Genomic DNA, 16,542 nt, shown 5'->3' on the forward strand with positions numbered 1-16,542 from the left:
ACACTGGACACTCACCAATGTGCTTACCGAGTGAACCACTCTACCACAGATGCCATAGCATCAGTCATGCACCTGTCCCTGACACACCGAGACAATAAGGACGCTCATGTCCAAAATGCTGTTTCTGGTTTTCAGTTTAGCATTCAACACCACTGACCCACAGACTTTGGTGAACAAGCTCCTACTCCTCGGTCTAAATGCACCACTATGCAACTGGAGGTAGGACTTCCTAACAAACAGGCCTCAAATAGGCAGGATGCACAACCGCTCCTCCCTCCCCATCATTCTCAACACGAGTGTCCTCCAGGGCTGTGTACTGAATTCATTACTGTATGCTCAGCTCATGGCCGAGCACCCAAACAATCTTGCCGATGACACCACAGTGGAAGGCGTTGTCACCGACAACGTTGAGGCAGCTGACAGAGAGTAGGTGGAAGAAGTCAAGGCCTGTTGCCAGGCAAAAAAAACCTCTTCCTTAATGTCAAAAAGACAAAGGAGATTGTCATTGACTTCAGAAGAGCTCACATGACTCATACCCCCTTTACGTCAGCAGCACGGCAGTGTAAACTGCAAGCAGTTTCAAACGCCTGGGAGTGTGCATCTCACTCAACCTCTCACGGTCCCAGAACACATCCTCCACAGTCAAGAAAACTTACCAGTGACTCTACTTTCTGAGGAGGCTGAAGAGAGCTGGACTTTGCACATCTATACTCATGTCATTCTATAGATGCACAATAGAGAGCATCCTAACATGCTGCATCACTGTTTGGTGCAGAAACTGAATAGCAGCAGGGAGAAAGGCTCTACAACGGGCAGTCAAAACTGCCCAATGCACCATGGGCCCCAGTATATTTCCAGCAAGGAAATATATACAGAAGGGCACCAGAAAACAGCCAGTGACTTCATGAAAATCCCACCGACCCTGCTCGGGGACTATTTCCCCCACTCCCATCAGGCAGGATTACACTGTATCCATGACAGGACCACCAGACTCAAAAACAGTTACTGTCCCCAAGCAGTAAGGCTGATCAACACCTCCACCCACTAACTCCACCACTACTTTATTATTTCCCATCAGTCACCTTATGTACAACCTAGTATCACTTTAGGGTCATGTAATCAATCTATGTCTTCAAGTTATCCTATGTACTTATATTTCTTGTGTATTTTATTAATTACTTTTGAGTTATTCATTTTTTGTGTATATTTTTGTGCTGCATCAGATCCGGAGACTAATAATTTTGTTCTCCTTGTGTACAGGATCTAAGATTAGCCAATCATGAATTAAACGAGAATCGCACTGTCTATAACTCTTGTGTTTCTCAGCCTTGGGAAAGCATCTGAAATGATCTTTCTTCAGTGCTTTTCCCTGGTTGAACCCTTAGGCTAGGATTCACTCTAACTTAGCTAATCCGAACCAGAGCACTTCAATTAATGTTTTCTCCATTCTTGGCCCCTTTATAAATGTTCAGGAGTAACTCCACATCCCATTCTCAAAGACTTGGTTGGTATAGACAAGTAGAGCCGAAGGTTCCATGTCCAAGTTGTGTATATCTACAACTGCTTCTACCTTCCACCTTCATATCATCCTCTGTCACCTGCTTTGTCCCTCTTCTGGAGCACATAGCGTCATTCTCAGATTCTTTATCTCAGTACACCTGTGGACGGCCTCACAGTCTTTGCCTTCAGTTAGCACCGGTACATTCAGAACAATGACTCTACCATGTACTGCCCTGTCAGCGCTGGAATCTGTGACCCACTTTTCCTTCATCTAAATTTGCTCCACAACTGTGTTGTTTAGCGAACACGTTGATTCTGGCTTTGAACATTCCCCATTCCTGTCTAGCACAACCAGCAGCAAGCAATTTGTTTTCTATAAAGGCATGTTATGGAATCTGCTTCCGACCCTCCACTTCCCCACAGTCTTTCCTTTAGAACTTTCAGCCTAATTCAACAAGCCACCGTTATTTAATGATACAGTGCGGAGTCAGCCCTACTGGCCCTTTGAGACACGCTACCCCACCAACCCCTGACAAATCCGATTAACCCCAACCTAATGATGGGACAATTTACAATGACCAGTTAACCTACCCCGGTGTAGCTTCGAACTGCACCCGGGGAACTCCCACACACTCCATAGGGCTTTGCTTTTGCTTGCATGGTGGGTGGTGTGGGTTGATGTTTTTTCTGGAGCAAGTGCGGAAAGGGGAATGAGGGGGGGTTGAAGGTCTTGCTGCGGCTTGTGCGTGGGGGGGGGGTGGATTTGGTTTCTAATGTTTCCTATCATTCATTCTTTGGCATTTTTTTCTGTTTTGTGGATGTCTGTGAAGACTAAGAATTTCAGGTTGCAGGCTGTATACATTCTCTGATATTAAAACGAAACATCGAACTCTTACTAGGCTGGCCTAGCATATCCTTACGTGCGTTGCCTGTTGACACAAACAATGCGTTTCACTGTATGGTAAGTAAATCTGAATCTGAATGGTCCATTCTCCTCGCCTATCAGGTTTCTTCATTGCCAGCTCTTATCCTTCCCCACCCACCTGGCTTCAACTATCATCTTCCAGCGAGTCCTTCTTCTCCCACCCCAAACACTTTTATTCCGGCATCTATCCCCCTTCCTTTCCAGACCTGAAGAAAGGTCTCGACCTGAAGCGTCGACAGTTTATTTATTTTCATAAATGCTGCCTGATCTGTTGAGTTCTTCCAGCAAAAGAAATATTTCCAGGTTATTGCGAGGTTACTCTGGGTTTAATCCTGGTCTTCCATGTTGCTTGTGTGAATACATGGGTTTCCTCTCAAGTGACGCAGTTTCCCGCCACAAACTAAAAAAAAAACCTGCAGCCTAGTAGATTAGGCTAGAATTGCCCCAAGTGAGTGCTAGAGTCTGGGGTTAGCTAATGGGAATGTGCGGGATGATAAGATAAAATAAAGTGTAGGATTAGTGTCCATGGGTGTTTGCTGGTAGCTGCAGAATGGGCTTGTTTCCAGGCTGCCTGACTCTAATATTCTTACAAAATCCCACAAAAGGTAGTGGATTTGGAACAGTGCATCACGACCAGCTACTGAGCATATTACACATAGAAGCACAGAAAACCTGCAGCACAACACAGGCCCTTTGGCCCACAAAGCTGTGCTGTACATGCCCTTACCTTAGAAATTACCTCGGCTTATCCATAGCCCTATTTCTTTAAGCTATATCTACCTATCCAGGAATCTCTTAAAAGACCCTATTGTATCCGCCTCCACCACCACCGTTGCTGGCAGCCCATCCTCCGCACTGACCACCCTCTGCATAAAAAACATACCCCTGACATCTCCTCTGTACCTACTTCCAAGCACTATAAAACTGTGCCCTTTCATGTTAGCCACTTCAGCCTTGGAAAAAAGCCTCTGACTATCCACATGATCAATGCCTCTCATTATCTTATACACCTCTATCAGGTCACCCCTCATCCTCCATTGTTCCAAGGAGAAAAGGCCGAGTTCACTCAACTTTTTCTCATAAGGCGTGCTCCCAATCCAGACAACATCCTTGTAAATCTCCTCTGCATCCTTTCTATAGTTTCCACGTCCTTCCTGTAGTGAGGCGACCAGAACTGAGTACAGTAATCCAAGTGGGGTCTGACCAGGGTCCTATATAGCTGTAACATTACCACTCGGCTCCTAAACTCAATCCCATGGTTGATGAAGGTCAATGCACCGTAAACCTTCTTAACCACAGCGTCAACCAATGCAGCAGCTTTGAGCGTCCTATGGACTCGGACCCCAACATCCCTCTGATCCTCCACACTGCCAAGAGCCCTACCATTAATATAATATTCTGCCATCATATTTTACCTATCAAAATAAACCACCTCACACTTACCTGGGTTGAACTCCATCTGCCACTTCTCAGCCCAGTTTTTGCATCCTGACAATGTTCTGCTGTAACCTTTGACAGCCCTCCACACTATTTACAACACCTCCAACAACAGCAAATTTACTAACCCATCCCTCCACTTCCTCATTCAGGTCATTTATGAAAATCATGAAGAGAAGGGGTTCCCAGGACAGATCTCTGAGTATTTTTTTTTTCTTTGGACTTCCTTAGTACATTGAAGTGCAATAATAGGACTTCTCATTGCAACCATCAGGAAGGAGGTACAGAAGCCTGAAGGGACACACTCAATGAGTCAGAAACAGCTTCTTTCCCCTCTGCCATCTGACTTCTGAATGGACCTCGAACCCATGAGCATTACCTTACTACTTTCTTATTTCCATTTTATTTGCACCACTTATTTAATTTAACTATATATATAGTAATTCACATTTTCCTTTCTCTCTGTTATCATGTATTGCAATGTACTTCTGCCACAAAGACAACAAATTTCACAACGTATGTCAGTGATATTAAACCTGATTCTGATTCGTATCTTAGCCTCAAGATTACTAGTCCAAAAGTTATAATGTCTATATAGAACTTGGTTTCTCATAGCCCTTGGTGGTTCTTAGTTACTACAGTCCTTGATTTCTCACTGTAAATCCTATCTGTTGTACTAACATTCCGGAGAGGAACCAATAAACAATTAAAACTGCCTGCTAACATTTAGATCCTATTTAACGATGTATTGTTACTACACTGTAATTTTATGAGAATACAGCTCTATAGCATATAGCAGTAATTCCTCACACAATCGTTTGTTCTGTGTTGAACCATATTATATTCTTACCAGGAGCTGCCTATAAAAATCTGCTGTCAATAAAAGTAATCACAAAGCTTAGTGTTGTAGTAAGGACCCAATAAATGCTTGTATCCTTCCCAAAGGCACTGACATCTCTGTGAATTCAGTCCTGCACTTGTCCCTGTAATTTACAATGACTCACACGCCTAATAGCTGCTAATAATTCAAGAAGAAGCCCCAGAAACATTTCTGCAGAGTAACTAGGAATGGGCCATAAGTGTTATATTTGCTTTTGACATGCACATCTAGAGAATTCATTAAAGATGTGAAGCACTATATCTTGTGTGCATTGCAGTGCAGTTTTTCTGTTGCAAAGGTGAAGATGTGTGTAGTTGATAAGTTCTTCTGAGGTCAAACTGCTTTTGAATTCCTGAGGTGAAGTCTAAACCAATCAATAGTTTAATAGTTCCACATACTATTAGAGGGTTACAATATGGAATTCTTGTTCTCCACAAAAACAGAAGAGTACTCCAAAGAATGAGTGACTCTAAAGATGTTGGAACCCTAATCCCCCCCCCCCCCATACACAAGCAGCAGCAAAGCGTTGACCTTCCCCTTCCCCGTTTCATTCAGCTAAAAGCATCTGCACCCTCTACCCACCAAGCAAGCAATAGCAAGACCCCTGCGAATGAGGAAATTACAGTGATCTATAGAGGCAAGTGGTGTGGTGTGTGGCCAAGTGGTTAAGGTGTTGGATTAGTGATCTGAAGGTCATGAGTTCGAGCCCCAACTGAGGCACTTGAGTAAGGCACTTAACTGCACATTGCTCCAGTCCACCCACCTTAACATGGCTACTGGCAAACTGCTGGGGGTTAAGCTTGTGATAGACTGGTGTCCTATCTGGGAGTGGGGGGGGGGGGAGTCTCGTACTGTCAGAAACCGGCTTGGGACAGACTTTAACTTTTTTAACTATAGAGGCAAAGAAACTTCTATATCCTATGTTGGCTCTAATAAATATTTTGAAAAATTGATTAACTTGTTTTCTGGCTTTGTGCTTTAAACAAACAGCAAGTTCAATGAGGTACATTTTGTGCAGAACATTTTACATCTGATCAGGAAGATTAGACTAAAATCAAATGGCAATTCTTTCTTCCTTTATATATTCTGGATAACAAATTACTAAGTATTGTTAGGTAAAAGATAATGGGACATGGTGTTCAAGGGTTCCAATTACTGTACTGCATAGCATACGACAGACACACTTTCCCAAAATGATCTTGTTGTGGACTTTATGCAGTAGTGCCGGACAGGCATGTTGTGGCAAGTGTGTGGTTACACCTTTTTCAAAATGAATGCCATTGACTTCTCTGATTAGGAGGCAGAAATCAAAATGGCGATGCACCTAACACTGAAGTCTAGGGTCGAATTTACAGACTTAGATCTCTCTGCTGCTTTTGTCATCCACTCAGCTGTCACAGTTGTATCACTGTGCCTGCTTGACATCAGGAGAAGATTGCCCTCTGCCTCACGTGTATGTGCAGTGCTGTACTCCATTTTGTGATAGTCTGGCTCATTGCCTACAACATTGGAAAGGTGACAACGTCAGGCCCGGTTACAAACTTCTGAACTTTGTCCCTGACTTTTGTTCCTCCCGTGCCAAAGGGTTAGGCTCAACCAGACCATCCATCCTCATGGTGTTCAGTTTGAACCGGAATTGAGCTTTCTACATTCCATCCCATTCATGAATAAAACCACTTATGTCATCCTGGCAGCCTTTGTCACCTGCACTTTGTCCTCTCCTTCTGTCTCTTCTGGAGTTAACCCAATTTCAGAACACTCCAGAAATCTCAGCTCCTCAATAAATTCCAACACGTACACAAATAGCCCTTGAATTCTGTCCCACAGGAAGTTCCAAGAGATGCTTCATAAATATCTAAATTTCTGCAGCAGCTCTTTATCTCATCATGAACACTTCCTTCTCAAGCCTCCAGCATCCTATGGATTCAGTATTGATAAAAAAGCAACATTAGTCTGCAAGCTCAAAGTCCTCAATTAACTTTTTTTCTATGATACCATCAGTCACCCTGTTGACCGCTTTCTTCTGACTCAATGACTGTTTTCTTTGTCACTGCTTGTGATATTCCTTGCCCTCCAGCAGCCATACAATTGGAAGCTGATACAGGTATTGCTAAGGATTCCACAGGAGTCTGGGGTCCTCTTGTCTAGTCTATCTGACCATTGGTAATATTACTAAAGGACCACTTCCATTTCAGCTGTACACTTGAGAATAAACAATAAAAACCTGCCCTCCATGTGTAGCCTTAGCCATCTTAAGGCATTGGTTTTATCTGCTTGCAGCCAACAAGTTTTCAGCATTCAATTAAGATTAAGATTAAGATAGTTAATCATTTGGAGAGATTCGAAATTAGTCATGGAGCCAATTGGAAAGCAGAGCTTTCATGGAGAAGCTGCAGTGGTGGTGGTGGTATTAATGTTGGGAAGAGTCAATTAAAAGCCAAGAGCAGAATGAAGTAATTTTGAAGCATTATAACTCTAGGTCTCACAAACAATGACTGCTTAAAATTGCAGTCAGGGGCCTACAGACTCGCTTTCCACGTTATGTGACCCTCCATGTGAGCTCTGTAACTATCCATCTCCAAGTTTCCTGTGCAGACGTGGGAAGGGCCAGTAAAAGGGCAGCGACTTCACACCATTTACAACTAGACAGCAGCCAGTAATGGAGAGCTCAGGAAGCTGAAGGTGTTGAAACTTGGAGATAAAGCTAACCTGCTGGAAGAACTCGGCAGGAAGAGGAGGATATGTGCGGGGGAGAAGCATTGTTGACAGTTCGGGTCGAGTCCCTGGGATGGTAGCGAGTGGAAAGAGGAGAGGGGGTGGAGACAGTTATCTGCAGGAGCAGTCACAGCCAGCTCTGGGCAAGTTTAAGGCAGTTTTCTTCTAGCTTCCCAAGGTGATTTTTTTTTAAAATGCATTAACCCCTTCAAGACCAGATGCCGCTTAACAAATACCACGATGGACTTGTGGTTAAAATCCAGTCTATGGTGAACAGCTCATTCCACGCACAGACCCTATTTCTGTGACAAATCACACAAATTGACTTCTGGAGTCCATGTCTTATTTTGATTTCCTTAGATCATTAACTCACCGGCACTAACTTGCAGATCTTTTTGTTATTTTAAATAATGACTTTTAAATAGCACCAACTCAAATAAATCTGAGTGGCATTTCCTATCTTTTTCTGAGGGAAACCAGAAAAAAAACTGCAAATGTGTAGAACTGTGCTGTAGCTTTATCACAGGAACCTTGGGTGTCTGAGAACTACAAAAAAGGGACGCTTGGGTGTTGAGCGCTAAGCACGTGATCTATGAGTGTTGAATTCTGCAAGTGAAATTTGAAAATTCACAAGCTGAGTTCAACAATGATAATACAGGTCTAACGAATAGAGGAAAATTGCCTGCTCATCTGTTTTCTCATCTATGCAATTCACTCATTAGAGAAATCTCAGAAATGCCACAGCCCCTCGTGCAATGCACGTTGCAAACTGTCACATAAGTCATATAAACAGAAACTGCTGTTTCATACAGGATTAAAAGGGCTATCCTCATGCTTTTGGTAATGTTTGTTTATTTATTTATTGAGATTTTAAAGTACATTTATTATCAAAAAATGTATAAGTTAGACAACCTTGATTTTGTTTGCTCACAGGCAGCCACAAAGCAAGAATCCGGGAAAAAACACAGATAAAAAAAAAATACATGCAGAACAGAACTTTCCGGCCCTTCGAGCTGTGCCACCCAGTAACCACTCCACTTCAACCCGAGCCTAATCATGGGACAATTTACAATGACCAATTAATCTACAAAACCTGTAGGTTTTTGGACTTTGGGAGGAAACCAGAGCACTTGGAGGAAAGCCACGCGGTCATGGGGGGGTGGGGGTGGGGGGCAAGGTGATAACTTCTTATGGACAGTGGTGGGAATTGAACCCGGGTCTCCGGGATTGTAAAGCAATATGCTAACCACTATGCTACTGTGTCACTTTATTTGTCATGTGCATTGGGACATCGAAACATACAGTGAAATGTGTCACCTGAGTCAATAACCAACACAGTCCGAGGGCCATGCTGGGGGCAGCCCACAAATGCCACCATGATTCCATTCCAACATCAACCTACTAAAGCACGCCCATAACACACTAACTCTAATACTAACCATATGCCTTTGGAATTCGTGAGGAAACTGGAGCATCTGGAGGAAACCCATATGGAGAACATACAAATTCCTTACAGACCACTGTGGGAATTGAACCCCCGATCAGCGATCGCAGGGGCGGTAAAGCATTGCGCTAACCACCATCACATGTTATGTGATGCACTGTACAGATTTAAATAATCCATTAATTTGCTACTACTTATTCTATGTTCTCACACAAGATCAAAATTTACACCACAAAGTAGTAAAAATATTAAAAGTCCTGTTCCTTTGGGCTGTTAGTTCTGAAATATGTGGCTTGGTGAATTGTGGTAAAAACATAGTTTGACCATGTCACTCAAAGTGTAGGAATGTGGAATAAGCTGCCAACACAAGTGAAGTATCCAAGCTGGATTTCGATGTTTAAGAGAAGTTCGGATAGGTACATGGATGGGAGGGGTATGGAGGGCTATGGTCTGGGTGCAGGTCGATGGGACTAGGTAGCTTAAATGGTTTTGGCATGGATTAGATGGGATGAAAGGCCTGTTTTTGTGCTGTGACTCTATGACTTGATGGTTGTTACTTCCCTTCTATGAAAACCCTAATCTGAATGCTACATTGTTTTGTAGGGAATATTTATTTTGTGGTATCAATTACTTAGTTCTATTTGTGAGAGGTAATTACTGTTGAGACATTTCTTTGCACTATGCTGTGTGATGTTTGGAATAGTTCACACCCAGTGGTTAGTATTTCAGAGAAACAGGTCCGTCACTTTTAACAAAAACAACAGGTGTTTTTGTGGTTAAATATTACACAACAAAATTCACATGACATTGGAAACCATTTCATCAATCACCCTTAGAAACGGAAGAAATGTCATCCTTGCTCTTAAATTTGTGGCTCAGAGAGAAAATATCTCCTCTGTTCGCAAACTTTGGATTCAGATGAATGTTTGAGATATACTTAGGATCACATAAGCTTTGTTCCCTCGTGAATCGTGCATCAATAAAGTGCCATTCTAAATTATTAAAAAAACATAATTTTTGTAAAAATATGAATTATTTTAGGACCAATACTTTAAGGAAAACAAAGTTCTTCTGTTGGGGCCATGTTACTCACGAGTACCAGTTAATGGTTTATTTTTCATAAGCTTATTAGTCCCCAGTGTGTTTCCTCATTTTTTAACCTTTGGATGAAGGTCATATTATACAGTATGTAATGTGTCAATTATTAAAGCTGAAATGCATGACAAAATAGAGAGTTTTATAGTATTCTATCAAGGACTGGCACAGGGCTGTTGAATTTCTAGGTATGAGCTTTGAAATTGAAAGGAAGTGTGTATTCATCGTGACCAGAGAGAAGGTGTGTATCCTCGATCAGTTTACCAAGGCACCTGCACGAGGGGGAGAATCTCACTCGGGCTGCTGTGGTGATTGCTTCAGTGTGTGAGTTTATCTTCAGGCCTCCTGTGACCTGTTATTGCTGCCATGAGTGGTGATATCATATTTTTCACTCTGTTGTACTCACGGCAGCTTCACTGCAACTGAAATTCCCATCGGATACTGGTGGGAAAAAAAATAAGCCAAGTTCCATCTGGGCTTGAGTAATTTTAATACACTGCGCAGTAAACAACCTCTGATATTTTTTACTTCACAAACAACTCGTAATGTAAACTATACTGTGTACTTGAACTGAAGCTGATTCTTCCGATTAATTGACTGAATAGGCCATATGTTTTAAATGATCCTCAACTGTTACCCATCCCTGTAATGCAGCTTTTCCTGTGAGGCGGGTGATCTGGTCAACATTTCCATAGGAAAACTTGTTCCTTTATCCAAATGGCCCAATAGTCATATGTGATCTCAGATATTTGAATAGACTGTTTAGCATCTTGCTAGACTACAAATAGAAGGAAGGATACTGGCTGATACACCCTTCCAGGGCTGAAGGAAGTTGGTGCCAACTCTAATGTTTCCACTCCTATTGTGGCTACGATAGCTCAACCAATCACTGACCCAGGTTTTTTTTTGGTCGAGCGTAGGTTGCTTTATGACTTGTTGTTCCTTTCCTGAGCTGCAACTTTTGCCATTTCCTTAGCATTTGTTTGGTTTTTTTTTTAAACGAGGTCAGTTTGCCAGCTCGACACCCAACCCAGCTCGGATGGAAGGTGTGCAAGGGGTCGAGTGGATTTGAATCCAGGATCATTCGGCTTCAGGTCCTCTACACCAGCCAGCTCTTCTTGACTTGAAAGATGGATAACTATCTAATAATCTTATCAATTACACCATAGGCGTCAAACTCAAGTCCCGCAGGCCATATCCGGCCCGGCGTACAATTATATCCGGCCCGCGAGATCATTTTAGATAGATCTATTATTTTAATTATTAATGGCCCGGCGATATGAAGCCTATGATTGTAAGTTAATACCAATCATAAAAATAATGCTTGCTCAGCAGTATTCTTCATAAGAAATGGAATTTGTGAAGTGAAACAATTTGTAGTTATAGCAGAGACTGAGACACATGAGAACAGGCTGAAAAAACGGAGGCAATGAAAGCTGCGTTCGCACGCGCCCGACTGATCCGGCCCACATGAAGCTGCGTTTTGCCCAATCCGGCCCGTGACCGAAAATGAGTTTGACCCCACTGACTTACATCATTTCTCGGTAGATGTGACAATAATAAACTCATTTACCAATTGTTTTATTTATTTAAATGTATAGTTGTTTTATTGTAGATGGCAAACTGATGTTTTAATCTAGAGCTTCTATCAAACAGGCTAGGATACTGAACTGTACTCAAAGTGCTGTATTCAGTAGATACACGTTAGACTTAAGCACCCTATCCCTGATATGGCAGTATCTCCAAGAGTTTTAAAGCCACCTTTATTTTTAATCAAACAAGTAAACTTACACTAGTCTCAATTGTCAACACAATGTGCAATAGGCCTCCCAACGTTTTCATCCAAACTCAACAAGACACACTCAAAAGCCTGCATGGAAGCAATACGTCAAGCAAAAGTGGTTTGAATGCATCTACCCACTTGTTTCCTTAAATCTGGTTAAACCGATAAATCATTGTCATTCCCTGAGGACAGCAAGCAGATGTAGCGGGCTTCATAATTTCTGCTAATTGGGACCACTTTTTTCCATGAAATGAGATGCAACTGGTCTCTGCAGTTGTTATACGATGGCTCGGGGACTCCGTGTCATTCATAGTGACATAAAATATTCATTTTATGACATAGGCCTGTAGACCCACACTCTGCATTTTAGGAACAACTCCTTCCCTGCTGCCTTCAGATTTCTGAACGATCCTTGAACCTGTGAACGATATCTCACTACTCCTCTTTTGCACTACTTACTTATTTTTCATTTTTTTGTAACTTTACAGTAATGTTTTATTTTTTCCCTTCAGTCCTGAAGAAAGGTCTCAGCCCGCAACAGCCGACCGTTTATTCATTTCTGTAGATGCTGCCCGATCTGCTGAGTTCCTCCAGCATTTTGAGTGTGTTTCTCTGAAAACATCACCAGCCCAAATATTGCACCATTCTGAGTTGGAACTATATCAACATAATTTCAATGTGGCTTCTTACCCAGTAATGCTAAGAGTCACCTTTACCAGCTAGACTGCAGACAATCAAGAAAGTAGTACATTTCCAGTTTTTAGAAGGATGTGAATGGGAGCTTTCATCTCTTTGCAGCAGGTGGTGTAATATTCCAGTTAATTTGTGTGTCTGTGTGTTCATGTCTGAATGTCACTGTGTCTGTATGCATCTGTGTGTGATAAGACTGAAGGGGACACATCAAAATGGCTTGTTTGTTGTTAAAACTCAGCTACTTCACTGATGTTTATTTGCAAGAGCTGATGTTTGCCACCTTTGCCTGGGCTGATCTATTCCCAGTTCTAGCTCCTTCCGAATATTTTAGGAAAACAGCCTTGTCTCAGCAGTGTTCTGAGAACAAACAAAAAATATATTTCTGCTATTGTCAAAGCACCACAGACAACCCGGGATTGAAAGGCATGACATATGAGGAGCATTTGATGGCCCTGGGCCTCTACTCACTGGAATTCAGGAGAATAAGGGGTGACCTCATTGAAACCTACTGAATTTTGAAAGGTCTTGATAGAGTGGATGTGGAGAGCATGTTTCCTATGGTGGGGGAGTCCAAGACCGAGGACCACAGCCTCAGATGTCCATTTAGAACAAAGATGAAGAGGAATTTTTGCCAGAGAATGGGTGAGCAGCTTCAAGTTCCAGAGCAGACTTGATGGGCCAGATGGCCTAATTCTGGTCCTATATCTTTAGGTCTTAAAATGTCGGAGGACATATTGAGGGAAATAAATATTTGATGTGTCCAGCTGAGACCCTTCATCTGGATTTGAAAGGAGCCAGAATAAGAAGGGGAAGGATTACAGGCTGGCAGGTGATAGACGAAACGAGTTAAGTGAGAATGTGATGGGTGTGGAGGGGGTGGGAAATGAAGTGAGAAGCTGGAAGGTGAAATGGAAGAATTTATTTTGAACAGTTTGTCCTTCGATAAATACTCATAGAAATGCCCCGCACTGATTTTTGATTTCTCAACTATTCCCACCTATGTGTTTTTGCAGTATTTCAGAAAGAGAAGTACTTTTAAAATCTGAGGCAAAAAGGATTATGGCAAGCCATTTCTGTATTTCATTGACTATTTTGCAAAGAAGGATATTGAAATTCTAGTTGGGCTTTGGCTAATTTCTGGCAGTTTAATCCTGTAAAACAGCTCATAAAAAGAATGGGTAAGCAAGGCTCCTCCATTAATTCCAGTCCCATTTTCTTAGGAAAGAATGTTTACTGCCCGTCACCCTTGTCTTCATGATGATGCTTTGCAAGTTGGAATGATGCAGATGTACAGTAATGACCAGCAGACTGCTTTGAAATGAAATTTTTAATTCTGGCTTTCTACCTCTCCCCATGTGAGTGGCCTTCGGACGCGAAGTGCCTCGGGGTCCTTCCCCACCTCTCCACACGCCCTTCTGGCTAAACAGAGATCAACAGCTCAAGGAAAGGAACCTCCATTAATGCTCATCTCCGTGGCAAATGTCATTTTAATTAACATGTGCAAATGCAAGAGAACACGTCCCAGAAAGCGCTCAAGTTGTTCTTTAATGATAGTGCTGGAAAGCTGTTCGGGAAATTGTGCAATCAGATGAGAAAATGATGAGACAAACTGATCTGTGGTGATCCATTATATCTTGGAAAGCACAGAAGAAGCAGATTCAATAGAGAGCTGAATATATGTATTAATCTATGATTACATCTTACTGACTGGGTAGATGGATTACATTGATTTTGAACATCATTCATAGACGTTGCCTTAAAAATAAGAAAATAGACAGAGAGTGCTTCATCACACCACTCTTTCAATAAATCATGTCTGTCGTCTACGAATAATTACAGCTTAGATGAAAGATCCAGTGCTGACTTCGATATCGAGTCGGAAGAGACTGAAGCAATTTAGGCTGCAATTTATCCTCACACACAGAATCTACAGCTGTTATGAGATTAATAGCCAGAGCAACAGATAGTCATGAGATTTGAAACTACACTTCAGGAGAGAGAGGTGATTCTTTAAACTTCATTAATTTCTGAACATCCTAATCTCCCTCAACCGATTAGTAGAGAAGCACCTGCAGAGAATCTGATTAGTAGAGAATCGGTTTTTTTTATTTGTGAATCTCATGAAATAAAGAGTAGAGGTTAATTGCAACATCTGGAAACCTCTGTCACCAGACCCACAGATTTCTCCTTACTCCAGTGTATGTATATATATATATTTATTGCATATATGACAATAAACTTGACTTAAAACTTGACTCAGCCTTGAATATCTGTGCCCTTATAATGGACAAAGAGAAGTCACAAACTGTGAAAGGGAGGTTCAGCTCTACAAGGCTGCAATTCAAAGCAAATATTCCTCTAGCCTAAATATCATCTGGTTCAAAACATGCGGAAAGTAAGTAATTTTATTAACTTACCCTGTGTCCTTTAAACAAGTCAGTAGCTGGAGGTTTCAGAGCAAATCACAGTGAAGTATTGAAAATGAGTAAAGCCGACAAGCTTTGATGTGCTGCAGGTGTGCGCTGTGGAGGTGGAGTGATTGGAAGTCACTCAAGCAACTTTTCCCCTGCCTCTTTGGTGTCAGACAGTGAGTCTAATTTAACTGAAATGCAGGAAGTTCTCACCTGCAGCTCAGGGCAATTAGGCCGTTCCCTCTGATTGGTGTTCACCTTGTAATAGTGAGGAGGATGGTTCATCCACTGAAGTGTTAGAAAAATAAATCCTCTGTTTGATTAGGTGAGTTTTAAAACTGTGCTTTCAGGAAAAGGCAGATCCTAGAGGACAATACATACCAGTGATATTAAACCTGATTCTGATTCTGGTAAAAAAAACATATAAGGAACAAGAGCATAACAGGCAGAGTAATCCGGGGGATACAAATCTAACAGACAACATGACAGGTGAATGATTTTCCATATTCCTGGACTCCAAACTGATTATAAACTAACCGAGGTGGTTTCAATTCCAAGGCCTCAGGATTGTTTTCTGGAACCATTGCACTTCAGCTGAATCTTTTCTCTGACTGCAACACTTTCGAGTGTGCTTGTTTTCCTTATTTCAGTTCCTCCTGCCCATAGCTTTCCGGCGGGCAGCATTCACATTTGAGTTCCCTGACTCCGTCGCATCGTCATCCCTGAGGCCTGGCACGGTCGTTCTGTCAGAATACCTGGAAGCAGGTGGTCATGAGAGTGCCGTCAGTTCCTTGGGAGGGCTGGATTGAGGATGCGTTTGAGTGGAAGAGAGCCAAATAACAGGAGGTGGTAGAGCAGTGTCAGGGACAGGGGTGGGGGGGCGCGATGTGAGCCTATAGAGGAGGCTGCTCGCTGTGCAGAACCTACTCTCTCCTTGGCATTATGGGGGCTGCAAAGAAAAGAGCCATCAGGACCATCACAGAGGCTGCAGAATGAGCCTCCAGCTGGCTATGGATCAAGGGGTGTGACCCGCGGACCAATGCTGGTGGGGCAAAAGCCAGGGTCTGATCAACCCTGCCAGGGTCGCCTGGGTGAGGGTGTCTGATGTTGAAAGACCCAAAATGCCCGATGACCCCAGGTTACCTCACTGATGATGTGTCCCAGCACATCCTAGGATGTGTCTCAGCATTCTAATAGGTCAGAATTTTATTAAGTAAATTTAGGTTGTTGGCCCTATGAGATTCAACTTCAGTTTTACCCAGAGCAGTTCTCTATGGAGAACATTTGCAAGGAAAATCAACCTAATTACAAAACTGGCCTGGCCTGGGCAACTCCAGGTGCAGTTCATATTAGTACCACTGAACTTCCAGCATCTAGCAGGCATGCATAATGTCACGGCACATAACACCCACGTATCCTGACATGTACCTTCCAAACTAACATCACTGTTAAATCAGGAATACATAGGAACATAAGAAATAGGAGGAGGAGTCAGCCACCTGCTCCGCCATTCAATAAGATCACAGCTGATCTGGCCATGGACTCATCTCCACCTACCTGCTAATTCTCCTTCTATGCAAAAATCTACCCAACCTTGTCTTAAATATATTTACTGAGGCAGCCTCCACATTGGGCAGAGAATTCCATAGATTCACCACT

General features: G+C 42.5%; 1 protein-coding gene across 2 annotated transcripts in view; it reads right to left on the bottom strand.

Annotated features, from left to right (window-relative positions):
- LOC132383447 (uncharacterized) overlaps window positions 1-15,050 on the bottom strand; it is a 78,663-nt gene extending 63,613 nt beyond the window's left edge. For both annotated transcript variants that reach the window (XM_059954417.1, XM_059954418.1), the window contains exon 1: window positions 14,890-15,050. The gene's annotated coding sequence lies outside the window, so the exon portion shown is untranslated. The remainder of the gene's footprint in view (window positions 1-14,889) is intronic.
- Window positions 15,051-16,542: the final 1,492 nt, after the last annotated feature.

The sequence above is a fragment of the Hypanus sabinus genome, chromosome 30 (genome assembly GCF_030144855.1).
Source record: "Hypanus sabinus isolate sHypSab1 chromosome 30, sHypSab1.hap1, whole genome shotgun sequence".
Classification (NCBI taxonomy): Eukaryota; Metazoa; Chordata; class Chondrichthyes; order Myliobatiformes; family Dasyatidae; genus Hypanus; species Hypanus sabinus.